Below are 21409 nucleotides of genomic sequence, written 5' to 3'. Positions count from 1 at the left end.
GAGAACGTGCAAAAATTAATCCATTACCTTATCGACAGCAAGAACGCCGAGTGTCGTACACAAAATGACCAATGCATGTGCTGTAAGATGATGACTTCGGTCGTAAGGTAAAATATTTACTAATAAGATGTTCAACCGTGCGGCTCACTCAAATTTTAATTGAATATGCGTTTACTAACGAACGATAAACTAGTGATAATGAACTTGACTAATACACTAGATGCAACCGCTTACTCTGAGCTAAACCGCATATGCTCTCTCGTACATCGTCAAGTATGATAAACGTGCACACTAGCAGCGGAAAATGCCTGCAGTGTTCAGTACAGACACATAGGGGAATGAGGACAAAATTGTCTTGATCAACATTGGGTAAATTCATTTGTTTGAAAATTCTTGATGAACAAAGCATGACGGGACAGTTGAACGTGGTTCGATGGTGTTGAAGTTAAGGATTAACGGTAGCCAATATTTCAGTACTCGATTTTTACATCCAGCTTATCTTTTAAATTAATTAATTCACTTGATTTATTACACAATCTATTAATGAATGATCATTGAGAGTAGTTCAGTTTAATAGATAGAATCCACGCAAAGATGTAAGCTTTGTGCTCACATGTCTAGATAATGATGATGATGTCCCCACTTCACCCGACATCATAGAGCACAAAACCTCAAGATCATGGTTACTTCAGAGATATTCTCAGATGTGCGGTAAATACGAGAACGGAATGGACGGAGTATGCGAACCAATGAAAGAAATTTCGATCGTGTTGTGATACTGTACGATAAACGATGCGGAATGAGATAATTATTACATTGTGGGCAAGCTACTAATTAAAAACGATGCACTTACCTACTGCTCATGGAAGTTGCGTTTTTAATGAAAGATAGATAAACAATGGAATTCGGTCCCATTAGCAGAAGTTTGAAGGCAGTTGAAATTATGTACGTTAATTGTTCATTCAAAATGTTTTGTCATCGAAACACATTGCGTGGAATTTCAAAACATATCATTATCAACATGAAACCGATTGGAAATTGATGAAATAGATGTAAATTAGATAAGTGATGATGACTGGGGGTTAAGGCAAACTATCATCGGCAGAAGGGGCGGTTCCACGTTTCAGATATCATGAGTTTGTTACTTTAAGAAGAAAGTTTCTGCAAATAAAAGAACTGCAATATTGTCCCAATGAAATTTTCAATACGTACTTTTTCACTGCTATTCCGCATTTTTATCAGAGCTTATTCGATGCTCTTGAAACGCTTCCCAAAATTGAGTTGCTTTGAAAAATGTTCCAATTAGTCGAGCATACCGACTGTTTGAAGATGTTTTTTTTTCGATGTACTGCACAAAATATGTTACGCTTTAAGGGGGCAGACGGTTTTAAATATTGTGACAAATTTTTACAAAAAGAATTGGGAGACCTTCGCAAAAAGTGTCGTATCACGAGTTTTATTTAGAATGAACATATTTTTGCCTTTCTCTTTCAATCATTGTGAAAATCGAATTTTGAATCGACACCAAGAGGACTCAGTGTCATTTACCATTCGACTCAATTTTCCAAAAGGTTTTCACAAACTTAAATTCAAATGAAGGATCTTATGGTTTTATAAAAAGTTCCTGAATTTCCGCTGGGTCCGACTTCGATTTTCACAAACTTAGATTCAAATAAAAGGTCTTATGGTGCCATAGTCTGCTATTGAATTCATTTGGATTCGACTTCCGGTGCCGGAGTTCCAAGGTAATATGTGAAAAATGGAGAAAAAATGCGAACTCAATTTTATCGAAAACATCTCAACCGATTTTCACAAACTAAGATTCAAATGAAAGGTCTTATAGTTTCCTTAGAATTTCTAGAACACCTTTTTTCCATCATATGATTCATATAATGCTCACCTTGCCCCTCAGACAGGATGCTGCAATTAAAGAGAAAAAAATCATCTTCGATATTGGAAAGCTCAATGGTTATCCAGAGCGATCAATTCCAACAATCGTCGATGAAAAATTAAGATTATTGAAAAAACAATCACTTACGACAATGACCAAACCAACAAAAAATTTTAAAGAGAATTTCAGTAGATTTCAACCCAGATATTGCACATCCGCTCAAACCCAAACTGGAAAAGTTTGGTTTGGATTTGGTTTTCAATAGTTAGAACTATCAATTGAAAACTATATTAGGATCGACAAAAGATCATACAGAAAATTTGAGAAAATCCGAAATATATCTAACCTCGTGTTCTCATTGCGAGAAAAAATATATTGGACACACGAAAAGGACTTTGCAAACTCGGTTTAAATAGCACATCGTTCAAATGGCGAAAGCTTCTAAAGAACTCAGGAAGGGTTTACCATAACATTGCAAATCGAAGGTAACAGAACATGTATTTATCGATGATCATGAAATTTCTACAAATGACATAAAAATTTCAAGACAATTTTCCAACCCATGGAAATTAGACGTTGCGGAAAGTTTAGAAATATATACAAAAACAATCCAAGTTCGTCATTGAATCACGACCAAGGCAAGCGTTTTGAAATACCGGTATATGGTCGTTCACTATTACGTTAATATCATAACGAAATAGTTTTTTTCATAGTGGAATCCAAAGGAACCTACCATTCTTTTTTAAGACGGTTTCTAGAACATTTTATTCGGATCCGACTTCCGGTATTGTAGTGAGTATTTCTTCATGAACGATGGTCAGGTATAAATCCCATAAAAATGACTGATAAATTCTTCTACTTTGCAGAACTTTTTAGTTTGTGACCATAAAAACTTAACTCGGCACTACTAGTCCCCTATTTTCCTGTTCCGGAAGCACCGAAAATAGTGAAAAAAAACTCAAAAAATAGAACTCGCTTCGATTTCCCAGTGATGCTTGAATCTATGTTCACAAAGTTTGATTTAAATTTAAGTTCATATTGTCTTTAAATCTACTGTGAAATTTCATCCGGTTCCGGAGTTACAAGGCGATGAGTGTCAAAGTTTTCAAACCGCCATATAGAATGACAATTTGTACAACACAGGTACGTGGTGGAAAGGTGGAAGAAGAAATCACAAAATAAACGATGCACGCTATAAAAAAAAGACGGTGCTGAGGTTGATCAAAATTCTAGTTATTTCATAATAAGTGCGACCGAAAAAATAAAAGAATGTTAATGAATTGAAATACATTTGACAAAAATCACATATATCAGCAATTCAAGCTTCGAAATAAATGAAATTTTTACAGCCGGTAGTGCAGTGCCGGTGGTGTAGTTATGTCAATTATAACAGTAATAATAATAATCCTACTACATGTTTTATGCTGCTGATTCATGCTATGGTAATATTTGTTGCTGGAAAACAAACCAACTTCGGCTATTCTGGTCATCTCAGTCACTCACAGGTCCTCACTCATTTTTCTTTAAGATGGCCAAATCGAGTTTCACAAACTTACAGGTTCAAAGTAACAGCCTTAAAGTTTCAAACGGGATTCCTAAATTTGTTGGGGATACGACTTTTGGTTCCAGAACTACAGGGTAAACAGTAATTGTAAATTTTATTAGATTAAGTCCGAACAAACTTTGATATTTCCATTCAATGAACAGTTGTTTTTACGAATTTCACAGAAAAATTTATGGTATTATGAGTAATATGAGAAAGGCATCATTTATTTATTTATTTATTTAGGTGCAAGGGAAAAGCCCGCTGGAGCTGAGATCTTTTGTATCAACAGATAACATTTGTCCAAATAATACATAACCAAATATTATATTACCCATTAAATCATTACACCACTAGGTGGATTAAAACAGGTTTTTTCATATCGACTAACCCTGAGATCATTTGCTTTTTTGGGCTAGAGAAATTTTCTGGCCCAAGGTGCGGTGTAAAGCATTTTAATAACACATGAAATATTTTAAAAAAAATTGATATCAAATTTCCGGAACTTTTTACCAAAAACTCTAAAATTGAACTGACTTTGATACCATAAGGAATGCTCAACCGATTTCCACTAGCTTAGAATGAAATGGAAAATTTTATGATTCTATAGAAAATTCTAGATTCGTTCCAATTTTTAGTATATGTTTGTCGATGGCTGAACGAACCAAGTTTCGTTCTATCGATTTTCATTACCCGGCTCCGGAAGTACCGTAAAATACGGTCAACATCTTTAATATAGAACTCACTTTTTTCGCATAGATGACTTAATCGATTTTCATAAACTTTGATTCTAATGAATGGTCTCTTTGTCGTATACAAAAATGTAAACATTCATCGATACTAATTCCCAAACTATTTTTATTTGTAGGTCTTTTCAGAATCAAAGTAAACTGTTTTGATGAAATCTACAGTGAGCATATGAATAATATGAGGTAAGAACCATTACTTCTAACACATGGATCAATAAGTCCCGAGACTAAAGCAGAGATGGCGCTCGTAGTAAACCAGTAACCACGTCTTTCTAGAGTACTAATCTTTGCTTGAAACGGGTCAAAATTTTAAATCGATCCGACCAGAAACAGCTTAGTTATCGAGGTTGGAGTAGAGTCGTTTTGTAGTTTGTATAAAAAAATGGAAAAAACCGAGTTTCGTGTTTTGATAATACATTGTTTTTTAATGGGTGGAAACACCGTGCAAGCGAAACAATGGATTGAAAAATGTTATCCGGACTCTTGTCCATCAAAAAGCAACGATTTGTCGGTGGTTCGCCGAGTTTAAACGTGGTCGTACCGACACAAGTGACGCGGAACGCTCGGGTAGACCTGTGGAAGCCGTTACACCGGAAAATGTAGTGAAGTGACAAAAATTATAATGAAAGATCGTAAAGTGAAGCTCCGTGAGATTGCTGAGATGACACAGATATCATATGGAAGTGTATTTACTATCCTTCATGAAAAATTGAGCATGAAAAAGGTTTTTTCCAAGTGGGTGCCGCGATTGCTTTCGATGGAACAAAAACAGCAACGAGTTGATGATTCAGAAAGCAGTTTATCGCTATTTACTCGCAACAAAAAAGATTTCTTGAGTCGTTACGTGACCATAGACGAAACATGGATACATCACTACACTCCAGAGTCGAAGCGGCAATCATCTGAGTGGCGCACAGCTGGCGAAAGCCGTCCGAAGCGTCCGAAAACGCAGCAGTCAGCTGGCAAAGTCATGGCGTCAGTTTTTTTGAAATACGCATGGCGTGATTTTCATTGACTACCTCGAAAAAGGTAAATCGATCAACAGTGATTATTATATTGACTTACTGGTGCGTTTGAAGGAGGAAATCGCAAAAAACGACCGCTCATGCAGAGAAAAAAAATCCTTTTTCATCAAGACAATGCACCCTGCCACAAATCGATGAAAAAAATGGCGAAATTGAACGAATTGGGCTTTGATCTGCTTCCCCACCCCCCATACTCGCCAAATTTAGGCCCCAGTGACTACTGGCTCTTTGCTGATCTTAAAAAAATGCTCCAGGGAAAAAGATTTGAGGAGGTCATCGCTGAAACTGAAGCTTATTTTGAAGCGAAAGACATGGTATTGAAAAATTGGAAAAACGTTGAAACCATTTTATCACCCTAAAAGGTGATTATGTTGGTGAATAAAAAAAAATTTGCAAAAAAAATATGAATATGATATAATATATATATATATATATATATATATATATATATATATATATATATATATATATATATATATATATATATATATATATATATATATATATATATATATATATATATATATATATATATATATATATATATATATATATATATATATATATATATATATATATATGAATGTGGCATAACATTATCTTGGTTTTAAAATATTGCATTATTATTAGAATGCTTATTCAACCCCGGCTTTAACCTACGATGGTCGTTCACAGGGGCGACGAATAATAGTGCAACTTTACATGACACAAAAGTTCAATTTCTTTAAATTTATCATCAATCGTTTCCTGTTTCAAGAATATGTGCACTTTTGTGCAAAACAGTTTTCCAACCCAACAATTGTAAAAATATTGCAGTTTTTCAAATCATAACACATGATCCACAACCTACGAGAGCATTTTTTTGGCGCAAACTACTATGGTTGACAGACTGCTGTGTAAAACACGTGGTACAAATTCAACGATGAAATCGAAAACTGATTAATGTGAAACCGGTTCCATTCTGACGGTCGGAAAATATTTCCTGGTTTTAATCAGAACTTGGTTAGCCGGAGCATCTTTAGCTAACCGGTTGTAAAGAGAAACGGAACGATGTTTCAGAAGGACAGAAAATGAAAGTGATATATGTCAAAGCAAACCTCAAACGCTTTGCTATCTAGCTACCATCAAGATCAAGATACTTTTCATCATAGGTCTTCCCATATTCAATAAAAAGATTTTGATATTGCAAGGTCGCATTGGGTTTCCGTATAGCATACTATTGCACTATTACAATACTATTACACCATGAACAGTACAATTTCATAAAACACGAAATCAAATGCAATCCAGTTTCTGAAGGCAAGACGAATTTATCTACATTACATTATTAGTTGGAGTACCAGAACTAAATAATTTGATTATTCACGATTTTTATAGAAATAGGTCATTTATAGTTTAAGATAAAATATCACTGTACAAATGGTCTTGAAAAATGTGGAATCTTCGTCAAAAAGACGACTGCAGTTGTACACGGACGTACTTATTATCAATTACCCTTTTAGGTAATGCATTGACGGCTGTCAAAAAATGAAATAGATTTTTTTCTTCCCCGAATGCTCCTATAAGTTTTCAAGACGAGATCTTGAATTTTCTGCTTGAAACATTTATTTGGAATTGCTGAAAATTCAGCACTGCAGTCAAATAGCACAAGGATTTCAATCATATTTCATAAATACTGATTCGTAACTACATAACAATATTCATCTATTTTCTTGTACATGTTTGCTCAACACGATAATAGCTTTGATGATATCGTGCTCTAAATCACTTTTCCAGTTAAGTCAGATAAATTGCCTGTCTTGCAAATGAGGAGCTAATTCATGTACAATTCTCCGGAAAGCATGTTTTCCTGATGAGCAGCACTATTCAGAGATAATTGCATGCGCTAAGATTATCTCTTAGAAGAAGCGCACTAAGAAATCCAATCCAATATCAACGGTCATAGCAGCTTTTGAATATTTATGATAACTTTAAAATATTTTTTTAATTCACTCAACAGCAATATAAGCACAAATATATTTTTTATTGACAAAAACATTTACAGCAACTTTAAAATTACACCACAGTCCAAAATGTATCAATTTCGAATCAGAAGCCTAACCTGTTTCAAGTAATCTTTTGTCAAATAGTATTCGATCTCAGCACATAAACAAATTATCTATTCAAACCAAACACTAGTGAATCAAAAAAAATCCCGTATTTCCGCGAACGCGACTTTCTGAATCAGTTTTTAGACCTGACACGCGAGATCACCGAGCCGGGTAACGAAATCAGATGTTTACCTTCCTAATCACAACCGTAGACTGACCGGAGCTCATCTCGTTCAACATCAACCGCATGGTGTTTATCTTTCGGATGTTTCTTTATTTCTAGCTATTTCGTTGTTAGTATCGTTTTACTCCTGCCAATCTGTTTCCGTCTTTTGACTCTTATCATTTACTCTCTCGTTCTCGAAACATTCGAGCAGGTATCGCACTAACGGCATTATGGCATCACGGTGGGTCGGTGGGTACAGGTAGATTTCCATATTCCGAAAGCTGATTGTTAGTTTATGAATCAGAAACTTACAGCAATGCAATCATTTGAGTTCAACGTTAGTGCATATGTTCCATGAGTGAAACATGAGTCTAGGGTAAGGTGTTCGGTTGCTGGCACCCCACCGTAACTTTTGACATAAATAATAGTAATAGCAGCACGTTCTTTTGGTGCCGAATACCAAAGCGAACAGATTCTTATATTTTTGCTGCGCTCAAAATAAATTTTAATTGCGTGAAAATCAGCACAAAAGTTTTTTCTGATTTTTTATAGTATCATAAATTGAAGAACATCAATCGAAAAGGTGAGTGGATTGAATATTTATGAGGTGAAATCGATTTATTTCGTGATTTAAACCGGATGCTATGAAATTTTTTGCAACCAAAGTCTGTCTACCGATTTCGGTTACCGGAACCCCATTTTTTTCGACAAATCGTGAAAAAGACAAGAGATATGCAGAGATGCCAAGTCTGCAAATTTGTCTGTAAATTATCAAATTTCTTAGTTAACCTGCAAACCATTTTTCTTCTAAAGACTTTTTACATACTTTTGAAATTTCGATTTTTAGCAGACATTCGTCAGAAATAACTGACTTTTGAAAATTGACGCGAACTTTTTTGTTTTTCTATCTAAACTTATTTTATAACCTGGCACACAGCTTCGATACATCTGTTATATATGTTAGGTAAAAACTTTGGCTCTCTGATTCTGTTAGCCATGACGACTCCAAACAAACCGTCCAAGTCAAGCGCTGATGCGCTGATTAATGCCATTAAACGTTGCTTAGTCGATAAGAAGCCAATGAATTCGATTGCAATAACGTATTTAATCCCGCGAAGCCGGTGGAAGACCGACCAAATCAACACCAAAGACGCCAGCATCCAAATCATCGGCCTGAGCCAAAGCGAAATCACCATCAGATAATGAAGACTTTTGCCCAAAACGCTTCCGAAAAGAAAGCATTCAGTTTTTTTTCTTTGAATATTGGCAGTTTTTAATTATATTCTTCCATTTTCAGCGAAATTTTTTGGGATACCGGTAACCCAAAATTTATCACTTCACTAAATTGATAATAAAGTTTTTTCGATCAAATGAATCAACATAGTTTCTTAATCAGTAGTTAGCTAGAGACTTTAGCTTTCCATTTATGTATATTTGTCCGCATAATGTGCACTTAGTCAGAAGGTAACCGAACACTATCCCCTATCTAGTTCCTTAACTTAATTAACCTAAAAACAATTTTTTACAAAAACTGAAGCTGCAGATACTAAATCATTGCGATTGTGCATTAAAATGCAAAGTTTAATATGATTTGAACGGTTGGAATCCAAAATCGGGTAAATGCAACTTAAGTAGGAAATTTCGGATTTTGCAATGCAAAAATCGTTTGAAATTTTCTTTTTTTTTTTGTAAACCCCGGACAAAAACAACTTTGAAAGCAATAACCGGACAAAACCCTAACCGGTTCTTCCAAAAACAAATGTTTTTATCCGGTTTTTGAATTCAAACTGTTCACCAACTACCGCTGTGGACGGGGCATGGCTTGCTAGTTTTTTACGGGTAGCCTGATCCATGCTACGTTCCCATACCCGCATGGGCATGGCTGCCAGACGGCTGACTAAACGCTGGCTGCCCAGGTAGCCAAAAGGCCGAGCGGGTAGTAGCGGTTGGTGTATTGGAAGAACCGGCTAAGTTTTGACGTAGGACGTAGGACTTTCACGAAACGAAAGGAAAAAGATGTAAGATTGTTGTTAATACCACGTTTATCACGAAAACATTGTTTAAATAGTGAAAAAATAAGTCAAAACTGGAAACATTAGAATCAACCGAATCTATAAATATATCCTGTTGCACGTTTGGTTTGTAAAAAGCCTTCTTGACCAACTCTACTATTTATATTAACTTCAAATGTAATAACAAGTTTGAAAAGCAGTATAAATTTATATTTAATCAATGGAACTATTGCAAAAAAACATCTGCTGTATCAATTGTGTAATTCCGGCTTTCTAATATTACTTATAAAGGGTGTTCTTTAGAGTGTCACAACTTTTTTCTAAATAAAACCCCCAAACATGTAAATTTTGGCCCAAAATTTGGTGTTATTTGAAAGATATTGTCATTCACCATCTCATTTTTTTAAAGAATGAGGACCGACGAAGCCACCAACGTGAATTTTGCACCAAACAATACACTTTTATGGGTACAATGGTGTCTCGTGAACTTTGCTTGTTGTTCGCCATTCCATGAAGCCCAAAATGCGTCTCGATAGTGAACACAATTTTGCGATAAACAGCGAATCTTCGATCACCTCATCCAATATCCACCGAGCGAGTGTTCGACTCTTATGATGGTCAAGTGGTTCCATTTCCTGAACCAACTGGATCTTGTCTGGATGTAGACCAAGGTATTTTCGCACAATTTTTCATGTTATCGACGGACAGAGGTTCAATTGTGAAAAGCACCAGACGATTGCTCAAGGTTCAGTAAGTTATAATCCGTTCGAAATATATCCATCTCTCGACTGATAGTTCGTTCGGTGTTTCGTCCATAAACGCCAAAACGTTACGCAATTTTCTGTGCGTTTCACGAATTGAACTAGTGTTCTCGAAATTATTATCTACACTGTGGAAGGGTTATTCTGCTGTAAATCTATCCATTAAGAATTGTCAAAGATTACTGAACACACCATCACAATTGACTTTGACAGTTGGATGAACAGAATGACAGTTATCCCTATCGGAAGATGTGACAAAAATACTCATTATTATCATAAATAGTACTGTGGGATTCGTTAAAAAAAACTGTTCATTGAACAGAAACAGTGAAGTTGGAACATCACTTGTAGTTCCGGAACCAATAGTCGGATTCATATAAAATTCAACAGGCTACAATACCTACAATTTTGGCTAAGTTTGTGAACTTTGGTTCAGTCATTTTTGAGAAAACGAAGTCCGGTACTTTTTGTAGTGTTCGACCACTATTTCCGGTACTTCCGAAAATAAGAACTACCAAATGGTGTAACCGAAGTCGGTTCATATGACTATACTTTCGGGCTGCTCTGATCAATAAACGAAAACGGTATTACTTGGCCTACAATTAGGATCAGTTTTGATCCCGATTTAAAAGAATTTTCCCATATTTGCCATCATCCCGCGATTAACGACGGCTTGAAATTTTAAACACTTATCATCACGTAAATCCGGAACCGGAAGTCGGATCAGGACGAATATCGCGAATTTCATATGCAACCGTGAGATCTTTCATTTGAACCTAGGTTTATAAAAAACTCGGTAATGCCATCTCTGAGAAAAGTTAGAAAGTTCCGTTTTGAAGTACGTGACCACTATTTCCGGTGTTTCCGGGATCGGAAACCGGATGCCAGTGTCAATGCGGCAAAACTTTATTTCAATCGAATATTATTAGATGAAAATGAATTTAATGACCGTTGACTGTCAGCATATCCCTTCTTAGTCATTTTACTTTTGTTGCCGAAGCTCCCAGAATTTTATAACAGTACCTAGTCACTTGAAGTTCTGCTTGCTCATTTTGTAGTAGTAGTTTACCTGTTTCATTGTCTTCACTGTGGGCAGTGAGCAAGTGCGAATGAATAGTCATAAACATCAACTCGATAACCAAAACTCTCTCCGACCATAATGATAAATAGAGGGTGGCGGTTCTCATCTGAGTTTTCAATTATCACCAGTCAGTAAAAATTCATAATTTCGACTAAAAATTCATAATTTTGAAATGTATTGAGATGTGTTTCGAAATATTAAAAATGAAAACTGATAGCATGAACAATTAATATATGTTTATTTTGTAATTTATATTTCAGTTATCACTACTGGTTTATTTTCCATTCATTATCTTGAATTCTATTCGAATGTTTACATGAACTTCACTCGAAGGCCGCTCTTGCATTCAATTGTAGGAGATATTTTGTTACTTCAAGAGATAAACCGACGGTGCTTAAATTGAGCTTCGCTAGAAAAAGAAACGAATTGAGGACGGGATCATGCATATTCGGTGCGACAGCGAAGGTTGTATGTTAGAATGTGAAGTTTACTGCAGTAGAGTGATCGTCAGTGTGTGCACACATTCGATTTCAATTGAATTGAATGAAGTTTTACAGCACTGACCAGTATTGACAGAATCGGTTTATATGGACGTCTACAGACTATTACTACCGGTTGGAACAGCTTTGAGATCAGTTTTAAAATGAACATACGTGTTTTGTTTTACCACTTTAAGAGACGGTATAGTATTTTAAACACTATTCACCCTGTAATTTCGGAACCCAAAAAAATTTGAGAATTTAAATTGAAATTAATATGTCTGCAATATAAATTTTTGATTTCATTTGCGAGAACGGCGTTGGGCAGTTCATGTCAATACAATTAAAAATATTGATAGTATTTGAATTTTCTTGAAAGTGTATCTCCAACATTGGGTTTGTCGGTATTATAGTTGATATAGCAAATTAGATAAGCTCTTTCAGCGAATCATTTTGCGGTTGATGGACAAGAAGAAAATGTAGAAATTTTACTGAATAATTTCAGCTCGGGAAAAAGAATCTAACGTTGCATTTCTATATCATCCGTGAGATAAATGTTAAAACTATAAGCAGTTTCACAAGCAAAACTACATTGCTCAAACGGTGTATTTCACTACCATTTAAAGCCAGGTTTTTTTTTTAAAAAAAAGTGTTTTTTTTTAAAAAAGTGTTTTTTTTTAAATTCCACTTGTTGTTCAAAGAATATTTCAAAAGTATACCTTACACAGATAAAAGTACATATATTAGGCCTCATAAAAATATTTTATTCTTTTTATTTTTCCAAAATAACAGCTCTGAAAACAGCTGCTCAAACTCACTCCATTTGTTGGTGAGTGTGTGTGTCGACTACAGACATAAATTGATATTTTTTCCACATTTTACTGAACAAACCCTCAACTTTTATTGCAATTTCTGATAGTATATTGAGGTTAGATTTCATTTCTCAAGCTAACTCAAAATTGAGGAAAAACGATATGGGACAGATATGCGAGTATGGGCAGGAAACTAGAATGGAAAATCTTCATCGAAAAAAAACAAAATGGCGGCCATTTTCCCATCTTCGATCCATTTTTTGCAGTTTTAATTGTTAATAACGTTTTTAATAATAATGAATATTTTTGGTTGTAGTTCTGACCGTGGAGAAGCATCTATCGAGTAAAATGTCATTTGGTACATGATGACACGTGCAATAGTTTCGGAATACGTTGAAAAAAAAAACGTGGTTTCGAGAAAAAAACGAATAAATTTTTAATTCGCGACTAATCGGGCCAGGGCGCGCACCCTCTCCCCATTTTTATCTCCCAACTTCTAGGTAGCGTGTATCCTCGGAACTAATTCTATAACTTTGCTAAAAGTATTTTCTAGCTATTTAACGGATTTTTTTCGATTTTTTGAAAATTGTTTCGGTGTTAAATTAGAGAAAACAAAAATCTTGGTTCAACAACACTTTCTGAAAAATCCAGCAGTAACTTCAAATTCTAGTCACCCACATGAAAATTGTATTCAATTCCATCGCGACATATTTAAAAGAGGGACACATCAAAAAATTATTTATGGCAACAGGCCTTTGAGTTCGAATAAGTGAAAGGTTGGTTAAAACAACTGAGACATTTTTGCTGGAGTGCTCAGTTGTAGCAATGATACCCCATTGAAACGTTTCTTTTTCCGGTTGGGGTGTATGTCATTACTCAATTATATCGTTTCATTACCCATTTGTGGGATATGTCATTGCTCGCTTTGTAAATGAAAGTTTAGAAAAAAAACAATATTCGAACAGTTGTACCAAATTTTAACCAACCAAATTCAGAAAAACAACTTATATTTTAGTTGTTTTGCGAACACAGCCTTTCCCGTGTTGTTTTATGATTACAGCCTTTTCTAAACGGATTTTCAAGTGATGGACTCTAACAGATGCTAACAGTGAACCAACTACCCTTCGATCGTAGGCAGACGTGAAGCCTCGTTACTTCTAGTACGCGACCGACCGGAAGGTTGAAAGTATTGAAAATCGAAGAAATGAATAAGTGCCTTTATGTTGTCCATCTGTGAACGCCTGTCCTCTATAATGCATAACTGATAACGAAAAACTAGCCGATGATTTACAAAGGCTAAATGCATAATCTCGATTAATACGAACAAGCTTGCCAATAACGAATAATGTTTGTTATGCTAGAAACCTGACAAGGTATCTGTCGGCACTATCTATTCTATCGACTTTGTTTTGACAATGTCAAATTACATCCTTACTGCTAAAACAAATGTTGTTGAGGAAAAACAATATTGATGATTGAAGTTAAAAAAAATGTGCCGATGAAAACATACTAGCTGCCAATTACAATTTCCACCGGTTAGTTGGCAATGAAACAGCTGATGTTGCAACTACAAATGGGCAGAGGCCGCAAAGTCATTGACAAGGTTATTACACCTCCATCTCTCATCGTTCCGATTATCACATAGAATCGGAGGCGATGCATAGTTGCACGCATTATTACATAGAAAGATTCTTTTCGCATGCTGGAAAGAAAAAAGCTGTATACAACTTAATCAATGTATCCAACATAAGCCTAGTGCAAGTATCTAATCAAATCGCGTAGACGTTCATTCCACATTTGGGAACAATAGGCTTCTCGCAAATTTCAACATTTTCATTGAGTTACATTCATTCAATCACCTGATAACAAGGATTCACAGTTTTAACTTGCACTGTCTGTTTTAAAATGTTGAAGGTTTGCAACCTGGCGCGAACGGTTGATGGACGTGTTTTCCAACACGTAAACGGGACGCTGTCTGGGGCCCAGAACTCATAACCGGTTTCACCAAAAGATGATCTGATATTCTTTACTTTCTTCGGTAACCGGTTGTCTAACCAATTGAAGCGCTGTTAGAACAAAGCAACAGACGATAAACTCAGTCACGTGGAAACGAGAAGGTGGGTTTGGTCAACAGCCTTTGGTCGAGTCGAGGTCATCCGTGAGCGAAAATGTGACCCAGGAGTGATGAGTAAACATTTTTCAGAAGATATTTAAACACGTTTACTTGATGAAATTGCAAGAATATGGACACCGAGATGGAATTCGACCGCTGAGTACACAAAAAAGGTACTCCAGACGATGCAGGTTGGGTTTGCCTTTCTAAGATACGCAAGGTTTAAATTCTATCTTTCAAGATACATTCCGAAGGCCCTAAAGGCTAATATATCAACATATCCAACTTGAAAAATAAAAACAGTATCTGTGTGAGAGTGTGTTTTTCGGTCTGTAATAACAGGGAAACAATCAATAGTAAATTGTTGGTTTTGAGTGATAAGCTTAATCACAGAATTTATGTTTAATCCCAATATGTTTGGCTATCCATATTGTTCGATCTTTTTCTTTTTGAACGGGACAGAATTAATTCACTCAGTAGCTAAAATTTCGTAGAATGTCTTATAGATGAACCCAATCACAGTGGGACATTCGAGTGTGATCGAGAGGTAAAATTTTTTGTTTAAGTTTTTAGGTAAAAAAAACACAATCAACTTCAGATAACAAATTGAGACACAGAACAGACACACAAACGAATTTTATTATCAATTTTTTTCTAACTTGTAACTCTAGTTTCATCTAAATTCGTTTGCAGAAAATCCACCTTTACAAATGTTTAGGTATCAAGCTGAAAATTTGATAGAATATAAATGACAGATGTGGCAACCTAAAAAAATCGGATCGGGTTACTGAGAGCGCCACACGGTGGTGATTCCGGGAATTTTTCGATCGAGGTAGTATTGTATTTCTAACACTTTTCGCAATGAATGTACGATTGAAAAGGCGAACTTTGCTTGTATGAAGTGCAACAAGTTTCTTGTTTGTATGTTTCACAGCAGTAATATTGGTTAAGTGGAAACCGGAAATTGAACAGCTCATATGAACAGTCAGTTAAAAACCTATGTAGAACTCAATCCTTTCCGATTTTTGAGTTGGTTCAACGGGCAAGTATGAATGATTTTTACATTTATTTCAAAAATCCATTAAAAATGACCGTGACATTTTTTTTGACAAGTTTAAATTGCTATTTGGGTAATGACCCAGTACGGGAGTGTTTGTGGGTTCAGATCTTTCAACACGAAATCGACATCATTCGCCTTATACCGCTCTAGCAAGTCGTTCGTGTAGTGGCATGATACCAAATTCGTCCAAACTAACATCGAATCGTCGCGAGCCTTCATGAAAGAGAGACGCCGCTTTTGAAGACACTCTTCCGAATACACCTGTCCATTAGCGATGGTCGGGAAAGCATTTTTTTCAAACTCGAGCCCGACCCGTATCCGATCGAAAATGAAAAAACTTTTACCCGTACCCCCGATTAATTTTCCTTCTCAACCCGAACCCGACTCATACCCGATAATAAAATACAAATTTTTACCCATACCCAAAAATGTCTTGAAACCCTGCCAAATTTTTTAACCCGAACCCAAACCGTACCCGTTGAAAATGAAAAAATCGGCACCCGTACCCTACCCAAACCTGACAAACATATTTTTCCTGTACCCGATATATATCCCGCTTTCCGTGAGCACAAATCGCATGCTAATTGAGAACTTCGACATCTTCTATGTCCGGAGGCTCTCGGAAACATCACTCGTATCTTTGGCAATTACATACAGGTTTACTGGAGTCCGCCTTCAAATATGTCACGTCATTCATTACGCAGCAGTGTGGATTCGTCAACTTCAGGTCGTAAACCCTCAACCGTAACCTGTTCCTCATCGTTAGCTTGGGGACTTTTGAACCTCAAACGTACGTAGTCCAGCTCAAGTTATGGAATTTTGAATCTTGCTTGCAGGTAATTTTCCAACTACATCTTAAAGAGAGACGTTCGGTTAATAGCCCCAACCTCGCGTTTGAGATCGTTCTAAGGTTGATCTAACAGATTTTTTTCGAATCATCGCTTCTGATCTACATTTAGACGTTCTTCGAATCATTTTATGATTCCAGATAATGTGGAGTTCGCGATTTCCAACTATTTTTCGATGGCGCCATGTGACAGGTTCTATTTCTCAAAATACCCGTGCAAATTTTTTTCGCGCATGCACTGTTCTCTCGTTGCAATTTTCAAAATCCTTATGCACCTCATGAAATCAACTCTCAGAGTGTAAACAATACACATTTAACTATGTCTACGCAAAATTTAGATTTGTTTTACCCAACCGATCAAATTTTTGAGCAATTTCAGTGCGTGCTGATTTTAAAAGGTAAACCCTCATTACAAAATCTCTACAACTGGTAAAATCAACTGTTGCAGACGCGATTCGACCTCATAAAACACTTTCTACTAGAAGTTGCGGGATTACTAGAAGTTGGGATATACATGTACAAAGTTATCAATGAAAATCCAAAATATTTTTTTTCTGTAAATCAATTTGAACCTGGTTTGGGATCAAATTATGTTCAATTCTATTCGGATCGTAAAACGAACAAAAAAAGAGTTATAAAACACACTGTATCTTTCAAGAGCGGTGTTGTGCTGACCTCAGCATTCGACGAAAAATTCTTTCCCTTTTCAGGTTTGGAAATGGATAATAGTCAGTGGGGACGGGTATAGGTAAGTCGATTCCTTTCACGCAGCTCGTCTGGGTTCGATTCCCAACCCCGCACATAAGGTCAGAAAGTTTTTCTGGCCCGAAGAGGCGAATGACATTAATGGTAAAGCCTCTATAATTGGAACAAAAAAATAATTGTCTGACACGATAAGCTGCTATTCAAACACTAGTAATTGTCATGAAATTTGGTATTGGGCCATCTAGAGGCTTGTGCTTAACAAAAATATGCACGGTTCGAAACTATTCACGTCTTTTCTGTCAGAAGCCCGGGACTTTTCATTCCAAGTAGTAGAACCAAATATGCTTAAAAATATCTTGTTTGGCAAGCGTACTGCTGTCAATGAGTGTTCGTCGCTTTGCCTACCAATTCTGGGGCCGGCTGAATCCTGACTGGATTCCGTCAGTTGTCAAAGCTTCCAACACTCCAGTTGGAAGATTCGACACTGGATTTTTTGCAGCCGATTTTAAACCTTATGATCAATCGAATCAAAGGACCAGAAGTATCGAAACGATTTTAATTGGTATTATTTACCTGAAATCTTTAGTAATCAGTTGGCAAACCAATATGAAAACAAGAAATTTTAATGATACATTTTGCGTTTGCGTTTTGACGTAAAAGTCGTCATCAACACAACATCATCATTCTATTTTATCATTGCTATCAAAAGAGAAGAACTAGATGAATGAGACAAAAAAGAAAATTTACGAAAAAATTAGTATCCACAGAAAAGACTCGAGCCTATGTTACAACCTCCTCCAGAGTGTTGAGAAAATCACGATGAGTGATCAAAAATAGTTCATTTCATTATCACTCGTTGAAAACTTTAGAAAAAAAACTGATTAGAAAAAGCTCATTTCATTATCACTCGTGAAAAAATCAGTTCAAGACATGTTCTAAAAAACTCAGTGACTGAAAAATTTACGTCCGAAATTTTAATTCATGAAACGTGCATCCAAATTGTTGAATTTTTGAACCTCGAAGTTCACAAGTAATTTTTTGTGTCAGCGAATCCTGATAACAAATTTTCACCCACAGAAATATCCCTAAAGAAATAATCCAAAGGGAGAGGAGTCTCCGCTGATATTTCGATTCTGAATTTCTCCTACGCTTCAGTTCGACACCAAAGTGATTCGCGCAAGATTTAATGACTACATTTTAATCAATAAAAAAAATCTCTGCTGAATGAATTCGCAACTGATCCGCTACTGAGAAATAATAACTGCAATATTTTCGATGCACGTATGGTGGTCAATATGAACTACAATAACCATAAACCAAACAGTGATTATAGCGATAAAAGGCTTAGGTTTAATACCAGCTGGTTGATTACACTGCACTATTTAGATTATAAAAACGAAAAAACGCTATTTAACATGAATTTGATTTATAGAAGTAACAGGAGCGCAGCATTGTCTGCATGTCTCGAGCACACAGTAGGCGCAGCGTTTGAATGGCGCGTTCGAATTCCGGTAGCGATAGTCTGCGCTCCTGTTACTTCTGCGTACATTAGTCAAGCTAAATTGACTAATATTATTAAATCAGCTGCATACCATGCTTTGTGATATTAATAATAATGTTTTTATTGTCATTATAACTATTATTAATCACAGCACTTGCTGCTTTTATTAATAATATTACTACACCACCACGGTAGTACCGAATAAAGCTCGAATACATCACCACTTATCTTTGATACACTTATCAACCACCCTACGCGCACTGAACACTTTCAGAAGGGTTCAGTTTTTGTCAATGAATTTATTCATCTAAGGGTTAAGATACAACGGCTATGAAAATTTTTCTCCCAACAATCTTCTGTTCGAGAATCATATTAGATATATTCAATGTTCCTTCTTGAATGTTCTTTACTTTACACTTCAACCGTACCAGCTATCTATCCATTATCTTATCCCATCGATCGTCGGTAGGATGTTTTTAGAGTTTTTATTTAATTGTCTTGTTTTCGCTACTATCAGTTTCCCCACCTACAACTGACAGACTAGCAACCGACCTGCGTTAAAAGTGGAAAGGTGTCAAGATTGCTCTCTCATGCATTAGTTATAGTTTATAATATTTGGATAATAAAAAAATTGGAAAAAATATTCGTATTGTTTCAAATACTCAAAAGAAATTGGTAGTAGTAATTTATGTCATACTTACACGACTTTGTTCTCGTGACGGAATGGCGATCTCTATCTACCGGAACAATACTGATGTTATGTCACTCCATTATAGCCGGTTGAGTTGTTATAAAATTGTTCAAACTGAGTTTTATTCCTGAATGGAAAATTAATTCATACAAACTAACTAAACAAATTTAATATGCTGGCGTTCGGTTGGATTCATAGTAATTCGTCATAATCTAAAATATTTGTACCTACGATAATTTTAACGTTTTTGGGTACAGGAACGAAGGTATTAGAAAGCTAATAAAGATATGTTCATTACCCTTGGATTCAAAAGACGATTTTGGCTCGAAAAGCCATCAATAATATTCTACCGGATCATTTTCAAAATGGTTCTAAAATGACTTTCAAAAATTTCCTTCAATTATCTCAAGTTATTCCAAATTTGTGTAAGTTGCATTAAAATTGTCTTCAAACTGTTTCATAACAGTTTCAAAATCACTTAGAAAATGTTTCTCTTTTATATCAAACTGTTTCTAATCGACATCTAAATTCCTCAGTGGAAGACCAAGGAGGTTAAAATTGGAATTAAATGAAATTACAACTATCTATCACGAAATTGGTTCAAGAAGCATGTTTCAAAAATGTTTCACAATTATCTCAATATTGTTACAAATCCGCAACTCCATTATCCCAAAAATCCCTGGCAAAAGACCTGGAAGGTTGAAAACAGAGGTAAATTCAATTTCCCCAATCACTGAGTTAAGTAAAATTATCATTCTCAAAACCGTTCCAAATTAGTTTTTAAAAAACCACAATATTGTCTCGGAAATGTCTCCAAATTGTTTCAAAACCATTTTAAAACTATCTCAAAAATGTCCCCCAATACACTTTACTGCTTTTAAGCCTAGTATTTCATCAGAAACGACAGGAAACTAGCGATAAGCACGACAAAAACATTTTTTTCAACGATAATGCACGACCGCGCATTGCGAACGTTTCAAAGTTTTACCTACACCAGCGATACAGCCCCATATTCTTTCACGCTCTTCAATTTGCATTGCTAAACTGCTGTTTTCGAGCTTCTAAATCTAAAAATTTGTGTGATTTCTCATGTGCTCTGTACAACATTCAATAACTTTTAGTTGTTTCTTTTCAAATTAGAGCAAAAAAAGTTTTCCGAAAAAGTTATATTTGAAGCAATGCTGAGACAGCTTTGAATCAATTTTGGAAAAAATAACTTAAATAACTCATTTTAAGACGTTTTGACATAATTTTGGAAGACACTATTTTGTAACAATTAGTTTGAATAGTTTTGAAACAACTTCGGGACAATTTTGAGAAATTTCTGAAACAAAAAAAAATTAAAAGATTATTGTGACAACGTTTTACTTTTAAGTTTCGAGACTCTTTTGAATCGAAGATAATTCTTGAACAGTTTTGAAGCAAATTTGAAGAGAGTTAAGAGTTAATGTAAACAGTTTTGAAACAAATTTGCAGAGAGTTTTGAGTTAATATTATAAAAATGTGGGATAGGTTGAAGACAGTTTGAAGAAAATGTTGAAATATTTTGAATTAGGAATTTAGAAAAAAAACATTTGAAACACTTCATAAACAATTTATTTCAAAGCCATTTCGAAACGGTTTTAAGATAATTGAGAAAAAATTTTGTTATATTTTTTTCAGAAACGAGTTTGAAACAAATTGAAGTCAATTTTTTTGTTTTAGGATTTCCCGGAAAGGTTTTTTAAGTAATTTTGCTGCTTTTTGAGATAATTTGGGGGATATTTCGAATCAATTTGGAAATATTCTGAAATCATAATTTCGTAAATAAGCCTCAAAATATACTTGTAGACCCAATAAATGTAGAAGAGTTTTATATTAAGTTTCATCACCTGTCACACAGA

General features: G+C 35.3%; 1 protein-coding gene across 12 annotated transcripts in view; it reads right to left on the bottom strand.

Annotated features, from left to right (window-relative positions):
* LOC131433082 (synaptic vesicular amine transporter) overlaps positions 1-21409 on the bottom strand; it is a 102724-nt gene that overhangs the window by 79276 nt on the left and 2039 nt on the right. For 8 of the 12 annotated variants that reach the window (XR_009230020.1, XM_058599849.1, XM_058599846.1 and 5 more), the window contains exon 2: positions 19537-19653. The gene's annotated coding sequence lies outside the window, so the exon portion shown is untranslated. Of the gene's footprint in view, positions 1-27; positions 168-7309; positions 7495-19536; positions 19684-21409 lie in introns of those variants that run through there. The other 4 variants (XM_058599847.1, XM_058599848.1, XM_058599857.1 and 1 more) reach the window with 4 other exon arrangements.

This window comes from Malaya genurostris, chromosome 2, assembly GCF_030247185.1.
Source record: "Malaya genurostris strain Urasoe2022 chromosome 2, Malgen_1.1, whole genome shotgun sequence".
In the NCBI taxonomy this organism is placed as follows: domain Eukaryota; kingdom Metazoa; phylum Arthropoda; class Insecta; order Diptera; family Culicidae; genus Malaya; species Malaya genurostris.
This window is presented reverse-complemented; position numbering and strand designations above follow the sequence as displayed.